At 46.1% G+C, this 20,465-nt stretch overlaps 1 protein-coding gene across 6 annotated transcripts in view; it reads left to right on the top strand.

Annotated features, from left to right (window-relative positions):
• The window catches only part of ZBTB20 (zinc finger and BTB domain containing 20), a 1,044,548-nt gene that overhangs the window by 180,803 nt on the left and 843,280 nt on the right, over positions 1-20,465 (top strand). The window lies entirely within an intron of this gene.

Here is a 20,465-nt window from a genome sequence, read left to right as displayed (position 1 = left end):
GGCCTCCAACCAGCAGAGCTCAATGTTCATCACATCACTGATCTTATATATTGCTGGAGTTACATCATATATGTAACGAGAGTCCATTGGTTTTAGATGGTACTTGAGCTCTGTATGGGGAGAATGCATTGTGTGGCACTGGAGGAAATAACGTTTTGCAGAGGTTGGTAATGGTGGCATGGTATAGCCATGATATATAGGCATTGTATGAGGATGTGATCTGGCCAGGAGTCATGTACAGCAGTGATATTATACAGTACGGTGCTCATAATTACATTATGTTTAGTGTAGTAGGGTTACAGGATAATGACACTCGGGGTACAGGATGATGACGCTGACACTTGGGGTACAGGATGATGACACTGACACTTGGGGTACAGGATAATGACACTGACACTCGGGGTACAGGATGATGACGCTGACACTTGGGGTACAGGATGATGACACTGACACCTGGGGTACAGGATAATGACGCTGACACTGGGGGTACGTGATAATGACACTTACACTCGGGGTACAGGATAGTGACACTGACACTCGGGGTACAGGATAATGACACTGACACTCGGGGTACAGGATGATGACACTGACACTTGGGGTACAGGATAATGACACACTGGGGGTACAGGATAATGACACTGACACTTGGGGTACAGGATAATGACACTGACACTCGGGGTACAGGATAATGACACTGACACTGGGGGTACAGGATAATGACACTGACACTGGGGGTACAGGATAATGACACTGACACTCGGGGTACAGGATGATGACACTGACACTCGGGGTACAGGATAATGACACTGACACTGGGGGTACAGGATAATGACACTGACACTGGGGGTACAGGATAATGACACTGACACTGGGGGTACAGGATAATGACACTGACACTGGGGGTACAGGATGATGACACTGACACTCGGGGTACAGGATAATGACACTGACACTTGGGGTACAGGATAATGACACTGACACTCGGGGTACAGGATAATGACACTGACACTGGGGGTACAGGATAATGACACTGACACTGGAGGTACAGGATAATGACACTGACACTCGGGGTACAGGATAATGACACTGACACTGGGGGTACAGGATAATGACACTGACACTGGGGGTACAGGATGATGACACTGACACTCAGGGTACAGGATGATGACGCTGACACTCGGGGTACAGGATGATGACGCTGACACTGGGGGTACAGGATGATGACGCTGACACTCGGGGTACAGGATTATGACACTTGGGGTACAGGATGATGACGCTGACACTGGGGGTACAGGATAATGACGCTGACACTCGGGGTACAGGATAATGACGCTGACACTCGGGGTACAGGATGATGACGCTGACACTCGGGGTACAGGATAATGACGCTGACACTCGGGGTACAGGATGATGACGCTGACACTCGGGGTACAGGATGATGACGCTGACACTCGGGGTACAGGATGATGACACTGACACTTGGGGTACAGGATAATGACACTTGGGGTACAGGATGATGACGCTGACACTCGGGGTACAGGATAATGACGCTGACACTCGGGGTACAGGATAATGACACTCGGGGTACAGGATGATGACGCTGACACTCGGGGTACAGGATAATGACACTGACACTCGGGGTACAGGATGATGACGCTGACACTCGGGGTACAGGATAATGACGCTGACACTCGGGGTACAGGATGATGACGCTGACACTCGGGGTACAGGATAATGACGCTGACACTCGGGGTACAGGATAATGACGCTGACACTCGGGGTACAGGATAATGACACTTGGGGTACAGGATGATGACGCTGACACTCGGGGTACAGGATAATGACGCTGACACTCGGGGTACAGGATAATGACGCTGACACTCGGGGTACAGGATGATGACGCTGACACTCGGGGTACAGGATAATGACGCTGACACTCGGGGTACAGGATGATGACGCTGACACTCGGGGTACAGGATGATGACGCTGACACTCGGGGTACAGGATGATGACACTGACACTTGGGGTACAGGATAATGACACTTGGGGTACAGGATGATGACGCTGACACTCGGGGTACAGGATAATGACGCTGACACTCGGGGTACAGGATAATGACACTCGGGGTACAGGATGATGACGCTGACACTCGGGGTACAGGATAATGACGCTGACACTCGGGGTACAGGATGATGACACTGACACTTGGGGTACAGGATAATGACACTTGGGGTACATGACGCTGCCACCCTCCAGGTCCTCCTCCTGTGTTATGTATAGTGCAGGCAGTGGTGCTGGTGACTTTGGTTAATGCTCCGCTCCTTCTCTCTCGGCACTTGACATGTCCCCTTACATCCATCTTTCCTGGAGTTCCCCTTTAAGTCTCCATGACTCCATTGCAGCAGACCAGGAATGGTTAAGCTCGGCTGTGTGCGGCCTTCTTACGTCACATAGACCCATCTCTAATGCTGCGGATCTATAAGCTAATGATCCTCCGTCCATTCCCCGCCTGACCCAGTTTTTGCTCTCGGTGCACGATGACTGCGTTGCACATTGCTCCGGGACTCCTGGCAGGAGAAGTGCTGTAACCCGGAGTAACAGCGACCTGTCGCCTCGGTTTTACTGACATCCTTTAGTTTTTTCTCTTCCTATTTGGAGACTTGTGATGGATAAATCCCATGAAATGTTGATCGGCAAACAGTGACGCTGAAATCAGGCCGGTGGCCGTAGGTGAACCTTCCCAGCAGGACAGTAATCCCTCGGAAGCGTCCTCGGCCTCACTGGTTATTGCTTAATTAGTTCACACACTTTAAAGAGTCTTCGTGTTCTCTGGAATCTGATTATGCTCGTGTTCATCCGCACATTGGCCGCTGTATAAGTCAGGAATGTAATGAATAACCCGTCCTGACACCACAACCCTCCGCAGAAGTCGTCACGTTAGTGCATTCATTTCTATAGCGCCAACATATTCCACCGCGCTGTACAGGGATCGCACACCGGTCGTCCTCCCTATTAGAGCCCACATTGTATGTTAGAAGCGTTGTCCATGAGCAAAAGACAATGGGAGGAAGGAGAATGCTATAAAGGAGGAATGGAAGCACGTCTCACCTGTGCAAAGGGGCTGTCGAAGCGGAGAAAACGCTATTATACAGTGATCTTGGGGTTCTACGTTTCCTCTCTCACCAAGGCTCTTCTCCCACGATTGCTCAGTTTGGCTGGACGGCCACGTCTGCTGGTGGTCCCAAACATCTTCCATTTAAGGATTATGGAGGCCACTTTTCTCTTAGGAACCTTGAGTCCTGCAGACACTCTGTTGTACCCTTGGCCAGATCTGTGCCTTGCCACAATTCTGTCTCTGAGCTCCTCGGCCAGTTCCTTTGGCCTCATGATTCTCATTTGGTCTGACATGCACTGTGAGCTGTGAGGTCTTATATAGGCAGGTGTGCGCCGCTCCAAATCAAGTCCTATCAGTTTAATTACACACAGCTGGACTCCAATGAAGGAGTATAACATCTCATGGAGGATCACAAGGAAATGGACAGCATGTGACTTAAATATGAGTCTGAAGGGTCTGAAGACTTATGACCATGTGATATTTCAGTGTTTCTTTTATAATAAATTTGAAATAATTTCTACATTTCTGTTTTCATTCAGTCAAGGGTGCAGAGTGTACATTAATGAGAAAACAAATGAACTTTATAGAATTTACCAAATGGCTGCAATGAAACAGAGTGAAAAATGTAAAGGGGTCTGAATACTTTCCGTACCCACTGTACCCCCATAATCCTCCTAATTGCTTATACTCCAGTAAACCCCTGACCGCTATCTAAAGCCTATAGGGGGCTTCCGTGACGATATTATCTTTGGTAGGGCTCGCAGCGCTGCATGTAACTACTGAGCCACCCTGCAGCTCCTACAGGAAGATAATGATACTTCCCATAAAGCAATTGACCTGAACTGAGACACTGATGACATTTCGATGGGAGAGGTCATCAGTATCAAATCGGTGGCGTTCCAACACCCATCACACTAAGAGATCAGCTGTTACCAGTTCCAACTGCCCGCCGGATGTAATTGTGCACCGTGTGCCGACCATTCTTGGTTACCACGACTTTGCCCCATTCACATTAATATGACCTGCAGTACCTGAGAACGACCACTACACAGTGTATGGCGCTGTGCTGTTCTTCTTTCCCTGCGGGGCCTGGTCACAGCTGATGGAATGATGTCCTAAGAATAGGACACCACGACCTCACTTGTGGACAACCCTTCTAACTCTATGATAAAAATAGATCCTATATCCCCTGTGCTTTCAGATGTTGTTTCAGTGCTATGTGTAATAGAGGAGGGCCTGATAATAGAGGAGGGCCTGATAATAGAGGAGGGCCTGATAATAGTTGAGGGCCTGATAATAGAGGAGGGCCTGATAATAGAGGAGGGCCTGATAATAGAGGAGGGCCTGATAATAGAGGAGTGTTGTGAATTCTGTGGCAGAGCTCCCTCCTGTGGTCACAAGTGGTACTTCGGCTGGTTCTCTCTGTGAGCTTCCGTTGGTGGAGGAAAGTGGTACTGCGGCTTCTGAGTTTCCTTCCTCAGGTGAGGTGGTGAAGTCGTTAGGTGCTTCTCTATTTAACTCCACCTAGTGCTTTGATCCTGGCCTCCAGTCAATGTTCTAGTATTGGACCTGTTTCCTCCTGGATCGTTCCTGTGGCCTGCTGCTCTGCATAGCTAAGTTCCTCTTTGCTATTTGTTTGCTGTTTTTTTCTGTCCAGCTTGTCAATTAGTTTTTTTCTGCTTGCTGGAAGCTCTGGGACGCAGAGGGTGTACCTCCATGCCGTTAGTTCGGTACGGAGGGTCTTTTTGCCCCCTTTGCGTGGTTTTTGTAGGGTTTTGTGTTGACCGCAAAGTTACCTTTCCTATCCTCGCTCTGTTCAGAAAGTTGGGCCTCACTTTGCTAAATCTATTTCATCTCTACGTTTGTCTTTTCATCTTACTCACAGTCATTATATGTGGGGGCTGCCTTTTCCTTTGGGGTATTTCTCTGAGGCAAGGTAGGCTTATTTTCTATCTTCAGGCTAGCTAGTTTCTCAGGCCGTGCCGAGTTGCATAGGTAGCGTTAGGCGCAATCCACGGCTGCCTTTAGTGTGGTTGGAGAGGATTAGGGATTGCGGTCAACAGAGTTCCCACGTCTCAGAGCTCGTTCTTGTTTTTTGGGTTATTGCCAGGTCACTGTAGGTGCGCTGACCTCTATGTCCATTGTGGTACTGAATTACCTTTCATAACAGAGGAGCTCCTGATAATAGAGGAGGGCCTGATAATAGATGAGGGCCTGATAATAGTGGAGGGCCTGATAATAGATGAGGGCCTGATAGTAGAGGAGCTCCTGATAATAGAGGAGGGCCTGATAATAGATGAGGGCCTGATAATAGTGGAGGGCCTGATAATAGAGGAGGGCCTGATAATAGAGGAGCGCCTGATAATAGAGGAGCTCCTGATAATAGAGGAGGGCCTGATAATAGAGGAGGGCCTGATAATAGAGGAGGGCCTGATAACAGTGGAGGGCCTGATAATAGAGGAGCTCCTGATAATAGAGGAGGGCCTGATAATAGAGGAGGGCCTGATAATAGAGGAGTGTTATGAAAGGTAATTCAGTACCACAATGGACATAGAGGTCAGCGCACATACAGTGACCTGGCAATAACCCAAAAAAACAAGAACGAGCTCTGAGACGTGGGAACTCTGTTGACCGCAATCCCTAATCCTCTCCAACCACACTAAAGGCAGCCGTGGATTGCGCCTAACGCTGCCTATGCAACTCGGCACGGCCTGAGAAACTAGCTAGCCTGAAGATAGAAAATAAGCCTACCTTGCCTCAGAGAAATACCCCAAAGGAAAAGGCAGCCCCCACATATAATGACTGTGAGTTAAGATGAAAAGACAAACGTAGAGATGAAATAGATTTAGCAAAGTGAGGCCCAACTTTCTGAACAGAGCGAGGATAGGAAAGGTAACTTTGCGGTCAACACAAAACCCTACAAAAACCACGCAAAGGGGGCAAAAAGACCCTCCGTACCGAACTAACGGCACGGAGGTACACCCTTTGCGTCCCAGAGCTTCCAGCAAGCAGAAAAAAAACAAATTGACAAGCTGGACAGAAAAAAACAGCAAACAATAGCAAAGAGGAACTTAGCTATGCAGAGCAGCAGGCCACAGGAACGATCCAGGAGGAAACAGGTTCAAAACTAGAACATTGACTGGAAGCCAGGATCAAAGCACTAGGTGGAGTTAAATAGAGCAGCACCTAACGACTTCACCACATCACCTGAGGAAGGAAACTCAGAAGCCGCAGTACCACTTTCCTCCACCAACAGAAGCTCACAGAGAGAACCAGCCGAAGTACCACTTGTGACCACAGGAGGGAGCTCTGCCACAGAATTCACAACAGTACCCCCCCCTTGAGGAGGGGTGACCGAACCCTCACCAGAGCTCCCAGGACGACCAGGATGAGTCATATGAAAGGCACGAACAAGATCGGGAGCATGGACATCAGAGGCAAAGACCCAGGAATTATCTTCCTGAGCATAACCCTTCCACTTAACCAGATACTGGAGTTTCCGCCTTGAAACACGAGAATCCAAAATCTTCTCCACAATATACTCCAACTCCCCCTCCACCAAAACCGGGGCAGGAGGATCAACAGATGGAACCATAGGTGCCACGTATCTCCGCAACAATGACCTATGGAATACGTTACGTATGGAAAAAGAATCTGGAAGGGTCAGACGAAAAGACACAGGATTAAGAACCTCAGAAATCCTATACGGACCAATAAAACGAGGTTTAAACTTAGGAGAGGAAACCTTCATAGGAATATGACGAGAAGATAACCAAACCAAGTCCCCAACCCGAAGTCGGGGACCCACACAGCGTCTGCGATTAGCGAAACGCTGAGCCTTCTCCTGGGACAAAGTCAAATTGTCCACTACATGAGTCCAAATCTGCTGCAACCTGTCCACCACAGTATCCACACCAGGACAGTCCGAAGACTCAACCTGCCCTGAAGAGAAACGAGGATGGAACCCAGAGTTGCAGAAAAACGGTGAAACCAAGGTAGCCGAGCTGGCCCGATTATTAAGGGCGAACTCAGCCAAAGGCAAAAAGGACACCCAGTCATCCTGATCAGCAGAAACAAAGCATCTCAGATATGTTTCCAAGGTCTGATTGGTTCATTCGGTCTGGCCATTAGTCTGAGGATGGAAAGCCGAGGAAAAAGACAAGTCAATGCCCATCCTACCACAAAAGGCTCGCCAAAACCTCGAAACAAACTGGGAACCTCTGTCAGAAACGATATTCTCCGGAATGCCATGCAAACGAACCACATGCTGGAAAAACAATGGCACCAAATCAGAGGAGGAAGGCAATTTAGACAAGGGTACCAAATGGACCATCTTAGAGAAGCGATCACAGACCACCCAAATGACTGACATCTTTTGAGAGACGGGAAGATCTGAAATAAAATCCATAGAGATATGTGTCCAAGGCCTCTTCGGGACCGGCAAGGGCAAAAGCAACCCACTGGCACGAGAACAGCAGGGCTTAGCCCGAGCACAAATCCCACAGGACTGCACAAAAGTACGCACATCCCGCGACAGAGATGGCCACCAAAAGGATCTAGCCACCAACTCTCTAGTACCAAAGATTCCAGGATGACCAGCCAACACCGAACAATGAACCTCAGAGATAACTTATTCGTCCACCTATCAGGGACAAACAGTTTCTCCGCTGGGCAACGATCGGGTTTATTAGCCTGAAATTTTTGCAGCACCCGCCGCAAATCAGGGGAGATGGCAGACACAATTACTCCCTCTTTGAGGATACGCGCCGACTCAGATACACCCGGAGAGTCGGGCACAAAACTCCTAGACAGAGCATCCGCCTTCACATTTTTAGAGCCCGGAAGGTATGAAATCACAAAGTCAAAACGGGCAAAAAACAACGACCAACGAGCTTGTCTAGGATTCAACCGCTTGGCGGACTCGAGATAAGTCAAGTTCTTATGATCAGTCAAGACCACCACGCGATGCTTAGCTCCTTCAAGCCAATGACGCCACTCCTCGAATGCCCACTTCATGGCCAGCAACTCTCGATTGCCCACATCATAATTACGCTCAGCAGGCGAAAACTTCCTGGAAAAGAAGGCGCATGGTTTCATCACTGAGCAATCAGAACCTCTCTGCGACAAAACAGCCCCTGCTCCAATCTCAGAAGCATCAACCTTGACCTGGAATGGAAGCGAAACATCTGGTTGACACAACACAGGGGCAGAAGAAAAACGACGCTTCAACTCTTGAAAAGCTTCCACCGCAGCAGAAGACCAATTGACCAAATCAGCACCTTTCTTGGTCAAATCGGTCAATGGTTTAGCAATACTAGAAAAATTGCAGATGAAGCGACAATAAAAATTAGCAAAGCCCAGGAACTTTTGCAGACTTTTCAGAGATGTCGGCTGAGTCCAATAATGGATGGCTTGGACCTTAACAGGGTCCATCTCGATAGTAGAAGGGGAAAAGATGAACCCCAAAAATGAAACCTGAACACCAAAGAGACACTTTGATCCCTTCACAAACAAAGAATTAGCACGCAGGACCTGAAACACCGTTCTGACCTGCTTCACATGAGACTCCCAATCATCCGAGAAGATCAAAATGTCATCCAAGTACACAATCAGGAATTTATCCAGGTACTCTCGGAAGATGTCATGCATAAAGGACTGAAACACTGATGGAGCATTGGCAAGTCCGAATGGCATTACAAGATACTCAAAATGACCCTCGGGCGTATTAAATGCAGTTTTCCATTCATCTCCTCGCCTGATTCGCACCAGATTATACGCACCACGAAGATCTATCTTGGTGAACCAACTAGCCCCCATAATCCGAGCAAACAAATCAGATAACAATGGCAAGGGGTACTGAAATTTAACCGTGATCTTATTTAGAAGGCGGTAATCAATACAAGGTCTCAGTGAACCATCCTTCTTGGCTACAAAAAAGAACCCTGCTCCCAATGGCGACGATGACGGGCGAATATGCCCCTTCTCCAAAGACTCCTTCACATAACTCCGCATAGCGGCGTGCTCAGGCACAGATAAATTAAACAGTCGACCTTTTGGGAATTTACTACCAGGAATCAAATCGATAGCACAATCACAATCCCTATGCGGAGGTAGGGTATCGGACTTGGGCTCATCAAATAAATCCCGGTAATCAGACAAGAACTCAGGAACCTCAGAAGGGGTGGATGACGAAATAGTTAGAAATGGGACATCACCATGTACCCCCTGACAACCCCAGCTGGACACAGACATGGATTTCCAATCTAATACTGGATTATGGACTTGTAGCCATGGCAACCGCAACACGACCACATCATGCAGATTATGCAACACCAGAAAGCGAATAACCTCCTGATGTGCAGGAGCCATGCACATGGTCAGCTGGGTCCAGTACTGAGGCTTATTCTTGGCCAAAGGCGTAGCATCAATTCCTCTCAATGGAATAGGACACTGCAAGGGCTCCAAGAAAAACCCACAACGCCTAGCATACTCCCAGTCCATCAAATTCAGAGCAGCGCCTGAGTCCACAAATGCCATGACAGAATATGATGACAAAGAGCAGATCAAGGTAACAGACAGAAGAAATTTTGACTGTACCGTACCAATGGTGGCAGACCTAGCGAACCGCTTGGTGCGCTTAGGACAATCAGAGATAGCATGAGTGGAATCACCACAGTAGAAACACAGACCATTCAGACGTCTGTGTTCTTGCCGTTCAACTCTAGTCAAAGTCCTATCGCACTGCATAGGCTCAGGTTTAAGCTCAGGTAATACCGCCAAATGGTGCACAGATTTACGCTCACGCAAGCGTCGACCGATCTGAATGGCCAAAGACATAGACTCATTCAGACCAGCAGGCATAGGAAATCCCACCATGACATCCTTAAGGGCTTCAGAGAGACCTTTTCTGAAAATAGCTGCGAGCGCACCTTCATTCCATTGAGTGAGTACGGACCACTTTCTAAATTTCTGACAATATACCTCTATTTCATCCTGACCCTGACACAGAGCCAGCAAATTCTTCTCTGCCTGATCCACAGAATTAGGCTCATCGTACAGCAATCCGAGCGCCAGGAAAAATGCATCGATATTACTTAATGCAGGATCTCCTGACTCAAGAGAAAATGCCCAGTCCTGAGGGTCGCCACGTAAAAAAGAAATGACGATCCTAACCTGTTGAACTGGGTCACCAGAGGAGCGAGGTTTCAAAGCCAGAAATAGTTTACAATTATTTTTGAAACTCAGAAATTTAGTTCTATCTCCAAAAAACAAATCAGGAATAGGGATTGCCGTGAGCTGATCCACACATGAAGACAGACCTTTAATGTCCATCACTACACCTGTGTCCTGAACCACCCAAATGTCTAGGGGAAAAAAAAGGCAAAACACAGTGCAAAGAAAAAAAAATGGTCTCAGAACTTCTTTCTTCCCTCTATTGAGAATCATTAGTACTTTGGCTTCCAGTACTGTTATGAAAGGTAATTCAGTACCACAATGGACATAGAGGTCAGCGCACATACAGTGACCTGGCAATAACCCCAAAAAACAAGAACGAGCTCTGAGACGTGGGAACTCTGTTGACCGCAATCCCTAATCCTCTCCAACCACACTAAAGGCAGCCGTGGATTGCGCCTAACGCTGCCTATGCAACTCGGCACGGCCTGAGAAACTAGCTAGCCTGAAGATAGAAAATAAGCCTACCTTGCCTCAGAGAAATACCCCAAAGGAAAAGGCAGCCCCCACATATAATGACTGTGAGTTAAGATGAAAAGACAAACGTAGAGATGAAATAGATTTAGCAAAGTGAGGCCCGACTTTCTGAACAGAGCGAGGATAGGAAAGGTAACTTTGCGGTCAACACAAAACCCTACAAAAACCACGCAAAGGGGGCAAAAAGACCCTCCGTACCGAACTAACGGCACGGAGGTACACCCTCTGCGTCCCAGAGCTTCCAGCAAGCAGAAAAAAAACAAATTGACAAGCTGGACAGAAAAAAACAGCAAACAATAGCAAAGAGGAACTTAGCTATGCAGAGCAGCAGGCCACAGGAACGATCCAGGAGGAAACAGGTCCAATACTAGAACATTGACTGGAAGCCAGGATCAAAGCACTAGGTGGAGTTAAATAGAGAAGCACCTAACGACTTCACCACACACCTGAGGAAGGAAACTCAGAAGCCGCAGTACCACTTTCCTCCACCAACGGAAGCTCACAGAGAGAACCAGCCGAAGTACCACTTGTGACCACAGGAGGGAGCTCTGCCACAGAATTCACAACAGAGGAGGGCCTGATAATAGAGGAGGGCCTGATAATAGTGGAGGGCCTGATAATAGTGGAGGGACTGATAATAGAGGAGGGCCTGATAATAGATGAGGGCCTGATTATAGAGGAGGGCCTGATAATAGTTGAGGGCCTGATAATAGTTGAACCTCCTGAATATGGAGGTTCCCTTTATTGCCTTCAGGTGCCCTAATAGGACATATGGATGATGAATGTTGTCCAAAAAGGCAACCCCTTTTATTGGCAATAAAATTCATAAATTGGCCCCCAAAGTGCTGGGCAAGGAGCTGGAACATGAGATAAATCGCTCCCTGTTCTCTGTTGTTGTTTTTTGGCCAGTAGTGATCTGTGTTCACGAATGTGCCAAGTGGATGATGTGTGTCACTTGGAGCGTGCCATCTGTCTGCCGGCAGCAAGATGTAGAGGAGACGGAGCAGAGCAGAGTAATGCACGCCATTGTGGTGAAATGTCAGCGATGGAGGGCGTCCTATGGATATTTCTTCTTCTACATTTAGAGTCCAGAGGGCGGAGTCATGCAGTGATTGAAAGCTCCTCGTTGGCTCTGCCCTCCAGACTCTGACCTAGCTCAGACTTCATTGCTCGGCACCTCCTGCGCGTTCCTTTTAATTTAGAGTTTCTGGAAGATACTGGGTCTCATGAGACGATGATCTGTGGGGGTAATGTGACTTTCCTTCCTGTGGATCACCCTCTCGGACAGTCGAGGTGCAGACCACCCCTGCTTTTTGGAGGTCTAGTGATGGTCCTGGTTCGAGCTGCGTTATGGCCACTTCTGGTCTTTCAGTTGCAAACTTGACATTTGGGCAAAAGTGTTGTCTCTGGCATACACCATCTCAGATCATCAGAGGTCACAGTGAATGGGCTACACACAGACGGCATAACCTAGGAAGAGGCCACCAATCTCTGTCCAGAGGCAACCGCTTACAGGGACTGTGTAATCAGAAAAAGACCCATTCTTACATCCAATGGGGGCAGTTTAATCTGTCCAGGTTCGCCCATCTCTAGTTATCAGTCATTGTGCAAGAGGAGGAGGAGGTGAGCTGTGACTTCACCTATTGTGAATGGTGGATCCTGTGTTATCTACTGTATATAGAGGTGTTATCAGTCATTATACAGGAGGGGGAGGTGAGCTGTGACATCACCTATTGAGAATGGTGGATCCTGTGTTATCAGCTGTATATAGAGGTGTTATCAGTCATTGTACAGGAGGAGGAGGAGGTGTGCTGTGACATCACCTACTGTGAATGGTGGATCCTGTGTTAGCTACTGTATATAGAGGTGTTATCAGTCATTGTACAGGAGGAGGAGGTGAGCTGTGACATCATCTATTGTGAATGGTGGATCCTGTGTTATCTACTGTATATAGAGGTGTTATCAGTCATTATACAGGAGGGGGAGGTGAGCTGTGACATCACCTATTGAGAATGGTGGATCCTGTGTTATTAGCTGTATATAGAGGTGTTATCAGTCATTGTACAGGAGGAGGAGGAGGTGTGCTGTGACATCACCTACTGTGAATGGTGGATCCTGTGTTATCTACTGTATATAGAGGTGTTATCAGTCATTGTACAGGAGGAGGAGGTGAGCTGTGACATCACATATTGTGAATGGTGGATCCTGTGTTATCTACTGTATATAGAGGTGTTATCAGTCATTGTACAGGAGGAGGAGGAGGTGTGCTGTGACATCACCTATTGTGAATGGTGGATCCTGTGTTATATACTGTATATAGAGGTGCTATCAGTCATTGTACAGGAGGAGGAGGTGAGCTGTGACATCACCTATTGTGAATGGTGGATCCTGTGTTATCTACTGTATATAGAGGTGTTATCAGTCATTGTACAGGAGGAGGAGGTGAGCTGTGACATCACCTATTGTGAATGGTGCATCCTGTGTTATCTGTGGGTTATAGAGGTGTTATCAGTCATTGATAATAAGTTAGAGTATAAATTAGCCCCAATATTTAGTGTGAAAATTGCAAGATCACTAATTTTAGTTTGTTTTTAAAGATTTTGATATATAAATAAACATTGTTAGCATTTATAAAATAATCCAATCAACACAAACCCCGTGTAAACAGTGGATCATTTCCTGACCACACAGCCCCGTTAGACACTACATACAGTATCAGACCTCAGCAGCTCGCAGTGCAGCCACAGGGGGGTTAACTGCCGACAATTTTCAGCAAGCTGAAAGCTCCTATTTATGTAAATGTGTATTTTTTCCACTTAAGTGAGAGAATTAGGCTGATGTGCGTGAGTCGATGGGTGCACAGCTGTAGGATATTGCTTCCTTTTTCACGTGTGGTCTCACACCAATTTCACACTTTTAAGTACGAGTCGATTTCAGCTGCGCGGTGAATCCGGCTGTTTATGTGGAGTGGGATGGAGGAGACTGTGGCGTAAACGTAACAAACCGCAGCAAACGTCATTTCATCACGACGATTACAGGGAGCGCACGTTTCTTCTCCATAACGCGGCCTTATCCTGGATGTATGAATGGAGCTGTAAAAAGAGGGGCGCACAAAGAGATCACTTCCCTCCCTTCACTCCAGCTCCATGATCTGGTAGGAATCTGCAGCTCTGATCACGGTCACATTAATAGGAGCTGAGCTGCAGTACCAGAGATCGGCCACTACACAGTAGATGGAGCTGTGCTGTTCACCGTATGCGTCCAGCCTCCGTCGCCTTGTGTCCGACCGCCTACAATTTAATATGGATGATTTATCCTTGAACCTGGATAATCCCTTTTAAATGTTGCCTAAAAGTATCACAAAACGAAAAAGTCACTTTCTAATAAAAAAAACAACTGATTCCTATTTTTCTAGTTCTTTGAATGAGGGCAGCAAAGTAAAGAATGGTGGTCTCCATTCTGGTCGTCAAACCTACGTCCCAGGACGTGATTAATCTGAATTATAATTTGTATATTTTCACGTTTCAGAATTAAAAAAAGACAGAAATGCCGGCTAATATTTATTATATACATGTCCGCGTATAGTCATGGAACAGAACGAAGACCTCCGTGCTTTACACTTCTGCATTTAGAGAATCTGAAAACCCCGCAGGGCTCCTAACATCACAGCCGTATTTAGTCTATGTGCCCACGGTGCAGAATGCAGAATTTTCCTCATCAAAACCGGACTCCCTTGCCAGGATATCCGCTTGCGTTTTTATAGCGTTTTTATTGCGTATTTGTCATGTTTTTTTCGTGTTTTTCATGCGTTTTTTTTTTTTTTTTACAATTTTATAGCGGCGAAATCCCCGAATTTCTGCAAAATTAATGAACATGCTGCGTTTTTTTTCCACGATGCGTTTCCGCTGCGGAAAAAAAAAACGAAGCATGGGCATAACAATTGCGGTATGCCATTAAAAATAATGGGATGCTTTATGTAAGCATTTTTTTTCAAGTGTTTCCGCAGTGGAAAAAGCGGCAAAAAACACTTAAAAAGCGCAACATGGGCACATAGCCTTACAATGCAGTGATGCAAATGTATCAAGTCTGGCATCTCATACTGACACTTCGTTGTGTGAACGCCGCCCTGTTGCTAAACACCCTCCCACTTCCTAAAAAGTTATTTTGAATGGTGCAAAGTAGAAAAAAAAAGTTGCAAAGTTCTTGTGCAAAGTCAATTTGCGCAAAATTTTGAGACTTTTTAGACTCAACGTTAAAAAAAACTGGCACAAAGAGAATGATAAATTCCTTCACAGATCTGTTCACAATGTGAGAATTCGGAGCGGATTCTACACCACAAATCAGCCCAGAAATCAGAGCACGTCGATCCTTGCTCAGTCTCCTAGTAACACAGGAGGATCTTGCACTGATTTTTGGAAAGTTCATGGTGGATTACTTCCAGTACGTGTACAACCAGTCTGACGTCTTTCTGTACGTTCCAATTTACTGACAGCAAGAAGAGATCTTAAAAAGTGACCTGGAATTTCATGTAAAAAGTTGTATTAGAAAGTTTATTTTTCAGTGTGGAACTTTTCCACATTTCTTAAGAATAGTAATCAAGGTGTACAAGTTGTGTGGGGAACGTAGAGGACGCTGAGGTCACCAAACCTGAGCACCCAGGCACCTATAGACCCAGGATTGGATGTGATTCATTGCAGTCTGGATCAATCGCATGGAAGACTTTCCATAGAATTCGGAATTGTTCGGAGGAATGTGAGCGTCCATTCACCACGCGGTAAAGATGTCTGCGGAATGTCCTCCATTGTCACAAGTGGTTCGTAAAGCACAAAAACATCCTCTCAGAGTGCGGTACCCGTCCTGTAATTAGCACTGAGCCAGGTACTGACTAATGCAGCCGGAATAAGCTAAGCCAAGGCAGTTTTACATTTCTATGACTTTTCTTTTTTTCTGTAGATCTAATTAAAAAAAAACAAAATATTAATATACAAAAAAAAAACCTTTTAGGACTGATCTACTTTGGACCTTCAGGAACAATATTTGATCAGATTTAGTTAGTAAACTATTATATGATTACGCCAAGAAACAAAGTAAACCGTTATTCCTCTCAGATAGCAACTATGTAAAACAAATTCCCTTTTTCTGTACCTAAAACCCGTATCGAAACCTCCAAGAAAGTGCAGTTATTTGGTCCCTAGCAATCTATGGACTAAGAGGGCTCATCCAGAGGGGCAGATATGGTGACGTGGCTGTGTGTGTGCATGTGAGCGGCTCTGGATGGCGCAGGATAAACAACCTTTTACTTTCTTTGATATTTGTACAATGTAGCAAACAAAACAAAAAAAAGGAAAACAAAACCTGTAAAAACGTTGGTTTATTTTGTTCCTTCCTAAATAATCGAATGGCATCATTATATTATACACATCACGTAATCGTTCTGTTGATAAATATAACTTGTCTGGAAGAAACTTTTGGAAAAAAAAAAAAAAACCTACTGCCGTGAAATAGCTAAAAAATAAAATGGCTAAGGCTACTTTCACACTGGCGTTTTTTTGAATACGTCGCAATGCGTCGTTTAGGGGAAAAAACGCAATCTGCAAAGTTGTTTGCAGGATGCGTTTTTGCCCCATAGAGTAACATTGACACACGTCGCAACCGTCATGCAACGGTTGCGCCGTGTTGTGGCGGACCGCCGGGAGCAAAAAACGTTAAATGTAACGTTTTTTGCTGCCGACAGTCCGCTTTTTCTGACCGCGCATGCGCGGCTGGAACTCCGCCCCCACCTCCCCGCGCCTCACGATGGGGCAGCAGATGCGGCGGAGAAATGCATCCGCTGCACCCGTTGTGCGGCGCATTAAACGCTAACGTCGGAATCTCGGCCCGACGCAATGCGACGGGCCGAATCCGACGCTAGTGTGAAAGTAGCCTAAATCCTTATAGAGGAATTGACTCCAGATTTCACAGTATAATATATAAGTATATGTAATTATATAATAATGGGCTTTTTTAGGACTATTTCTTTTTTACTATGTGGCTAAAAACTAACCGAGAAGTAGTTGCTAACTAGCTGCCTGTTCTACCCGGTGACGGCTCAGAACGGTTACAGACCGCTCCTGCCGACGATTCAGCTGTCCTACCTCGACAGAGCAGCTCTTCTTCTCCTGCTGCTCTTTCAGCAGGACGTGACTGCTGACATCATGATGATTAGCTGTCTGCTCCCTGTAGTTTGTCCGCGGGGAGCTGGCTGTTAATCAACATGATGTTGGCAGAATGGAAGAGAAACTGTTTCAATGCTGAAGCCACTGACTCTCCTGCAGGACTTGTCTATGACCACTCAGCACCAGGCACTATAGCAGATAGTTAGCAGCCTCCAGCCTGTTAGTCCTTAGTTCCATAGCAAAAAAAAAAAAAAAAAATTCCATATAGCGCCTTTAAATAGATCACTTGAACTTGGTGTGACTGGTGTACTTACTTTGAAAATCTTTCTCAGAATTACTGTAAAATCCTTTTTGAACGTTTTCCTGCCTTATAAGATCTCGTACTGATCTTTAAAGTATAAACCCGTAGGATATTAATGGGGTAAAGGACGATGATTATTTTTTTCCACATGCATATATTATCCTGCTTGTTTACCGTTTATTCCCTTCATGTTATTTTTTCAGTTCATTGCGAAGCAAAAAGTGCACGGTTTTTTTTGGAGAAAAACTGTGTAAAAAAATTTCCGGATGTATAAAGTACAAGTTTTAATTGAATTTCCCACCTTTTGTGACTTTCTAACATTTGCCCCCCTACATCCTGAGTGTTCAGCAGTTGATACTTTGTTGCAGTTTTGTAAATGTTTCTTTTTTTTTTTCTCTAGTAACCTTGTTTGATGCTCAGTCCAGCGCTGCGACGTACGTTATGAAAGCAGGTCTATGTTGCCATACTTCCGAATAGTTTGTGTGTGACAAACACTATTCCGCCATGAATCTGGCTCCCCCAGGACGGAGTAATGCTCTCCTTGCTTTACAATAAGAGGCGCAGACACCCGGCAGCAGCGGCTGTAATGGCGATCTGGCTGGGACCCGAATACATCATGTTCTTTTAATAGTTTATGGGTGACTGCAGTAAATTGGTAGCAAATGTTTTTCATATTTTGGCTCTCCCTATCAGCGCGGGGAGAGAAGAACATTTTGTCCTTTAGTTTCTTCCATATACAATTGTAAGTCCTTAATCACTATTCTGTCCATATGCCGAAGCGCTTAGTTCCTTAGTTAGGCTGGTTTCACACTTGCGTTTTAAAACGCATGGTGAAAAAACGCATGTAAACGCGTGCAAACGCTGCGTTTTTTAGATGCATGCGTTTTTGGTTGTGGTGAAAAAAACGTGGCGTTTTGACGCGTTTACATGCGTTTTCATGCGTTTGCGTTTTTTTAAACGCATGCTGAGAAGTGTGTGACAGCTGCCAATCATCAAAATCAAGTAAAAATCCCACTATAAACAGAAATAGCTAGGGTCCCCTAAAGGGATCCTACCCCTAACCCTAAAGGGATCCTAACCCTTAGGGTTAGGATCCCTAGGGTTAGGGGCAGGGTTAGGATCCCTAGGGTTAGGGTTAGGATCCCTAGGGTTAGGGGTAGGGTTAGGGTTAGGATCCCTAGGGTTAGGGGTAGGGTTAGGGGTAGGGTTAGGGTTAGGATCCCTTTAGGGTTAGGGGTAGGGTTAGGGTTAGGATCCCTAGGGTTAGGGTTAGGGCTAGGATCCCTAGGGTTAGGGGTAGGGTTAGGGTTAGGATCCCTTTAGGGTTAGGATCCCTTTACACCTTTATGGTGGAGGGTGGCATATCAGTGTGTTTTCTGTTTTTTTTTTTCTATAAAAACGCATGCTTTTTTAACGCAACCAAACTCCAATGCATTTTTTTGCCGCAAAAAAACCCGCATACAAACGCATGCGTTTTTTGGCGGCAAAAAAAGCCTCTGAAAATTACTACATGTTGCATTTCTGCAAAAGAACGCATGCAGCAAAAAAAACGCATGCGTTCAAAAACGCGACCAAACGCGTATAAAAAAAAGGCATGCGTTTTTAATGTTAAACATAGGGGAAAAAACGCATGCGTTTTTTTGCGGTACAAACGCTGCAGATAAAAACGCAAGTGTGAAACCAGCCTTATTGCATAATGCAACGTTCTACAATATTCTGAAATACTTTTATTCGATACTTTCCATGGTTGTCAGGGTCTCTGATTGCTGTCAGTGAATAGGACGGCTCATCCTTATCCACGACGGTCCCGCAGTGGATGATGTGATTGATGTGATACAGTCTGGATAAACTGTAGCGTCTGTACTTACCGCGTGCAGATCAGATCCCCCCTTTCATCTGCATATGTTCAGAGATAGATAATGCATAGATAAAATAGAAGGCAGCTCTCCAAGAAAAAACAAGATTAAGTTGAAAAAAGATGGGACTTTATTGAGCCCAAGGAGCAACGTTTCGGTTGATAAAACCTTTTCGAAGCTTGAGAAAGCTTCTATGGACCGACACGTTGCCAGTACAATGCAGAATTAAGGATCCCTCCTTTCCTGAGGACAGAGGATTTTTAGGTGAATGGCTAAGGCTACTTTCACACTAGCGTCGGATTCGGCCCGTCACATTGCGTCGGGCCGAGATTCCGACGCTAGCGTTGTTAGCGCCGCACAACGGGTGCAGCGGATGCATTCTCCGGCGCATCCGCTGCCCCATTGTGAGGTGCGGGGAGGTGGGGGCGGAGTTCCAGCCGCGCATGCGCGGTCGGAAAAAGCGGTCCGTCTGGAGCAAAAAACGTTACATTGAACGTTTTTTGCTCCCTGCGGTCCGCCACAACACGGCGCAACCGTCGCACGACGGTTGCGACGTGTGTCAATACGTCGCAATGCGTCAGTAATGTTACGCTATGGGGCAAAAACGCATCCTGCAAACAACTTTGCAGGATGCGTTTTTTCCCCTAAACAACGCATTGCGACGTATTAAAAAAAACGCCAGTGTGAAAGTACCCTAATTTGTTTGTTTTACATGCACTTCATCATTTTACCTTTCCAAGAAGATAAGAATAACTCTTTAAGGAAATGAAAGTCTTTGTTCTATAAAATAAAGGAAGCTTAGGGACTCGTTATCAGTGTCAGTGTGCCATAGGGCGAGGTGCAGATTGGAGAAGCAGGACCTGGGCTGTGATTTGCGGTGACACGTCAGACGTATGGATGTCGTATAGTTCCACTTTCCGCCCCCCATGAATGTGACCTGTCACCTGTCCACACGAAGGACGTATGGCTGGGTCCATATAGAGACTTCTTTCCCTCTCCTTATCTTTTCTTTTTGTCTGAGGAGCCGAAGCTTCTCCTTTCTTAAATGATGGTTTCTAAGTCATCAGTGTTTTTTTGTGAAAATTGGGCTCCATGACGGCTTTGTTCTTCTGATTGATGCTCACAATTTAGAACACAACATCAGGCGCGTTCATTAAACGTAACGCTGCGCTCCTGAGATGTTTATAGAAAGGCGTTTTAAATTAACGCCAAATGTTTGTAAACAAGAGAGATAATTACGTTTATATATTGTTATCGCCACCATGATGGGCCGCTTACTTTGTCTCCACTAGAGCCCGCTGATTGATTGGCGCTCGCCCAGTAACGTA

This window comes from Ranitomeya imitator, chromosome 3, assembly GCF_032444005.1.
Source record: "Ranitomeya imitator isolate aRanImi1 chromosome 3, aRanImi1.pri, whole genome shotgun sequence".
Taxonomy (NCBI): domain Eukaryota; kingdom Metazoa; phylum Chordata; class Amphibia; order Anura; family Dendrobatidae; genus Ranitomeya; species Ranitomeya imitator.
This window is presented reverse-complemented; position numbering and strand designations above follow the sequence as displayed.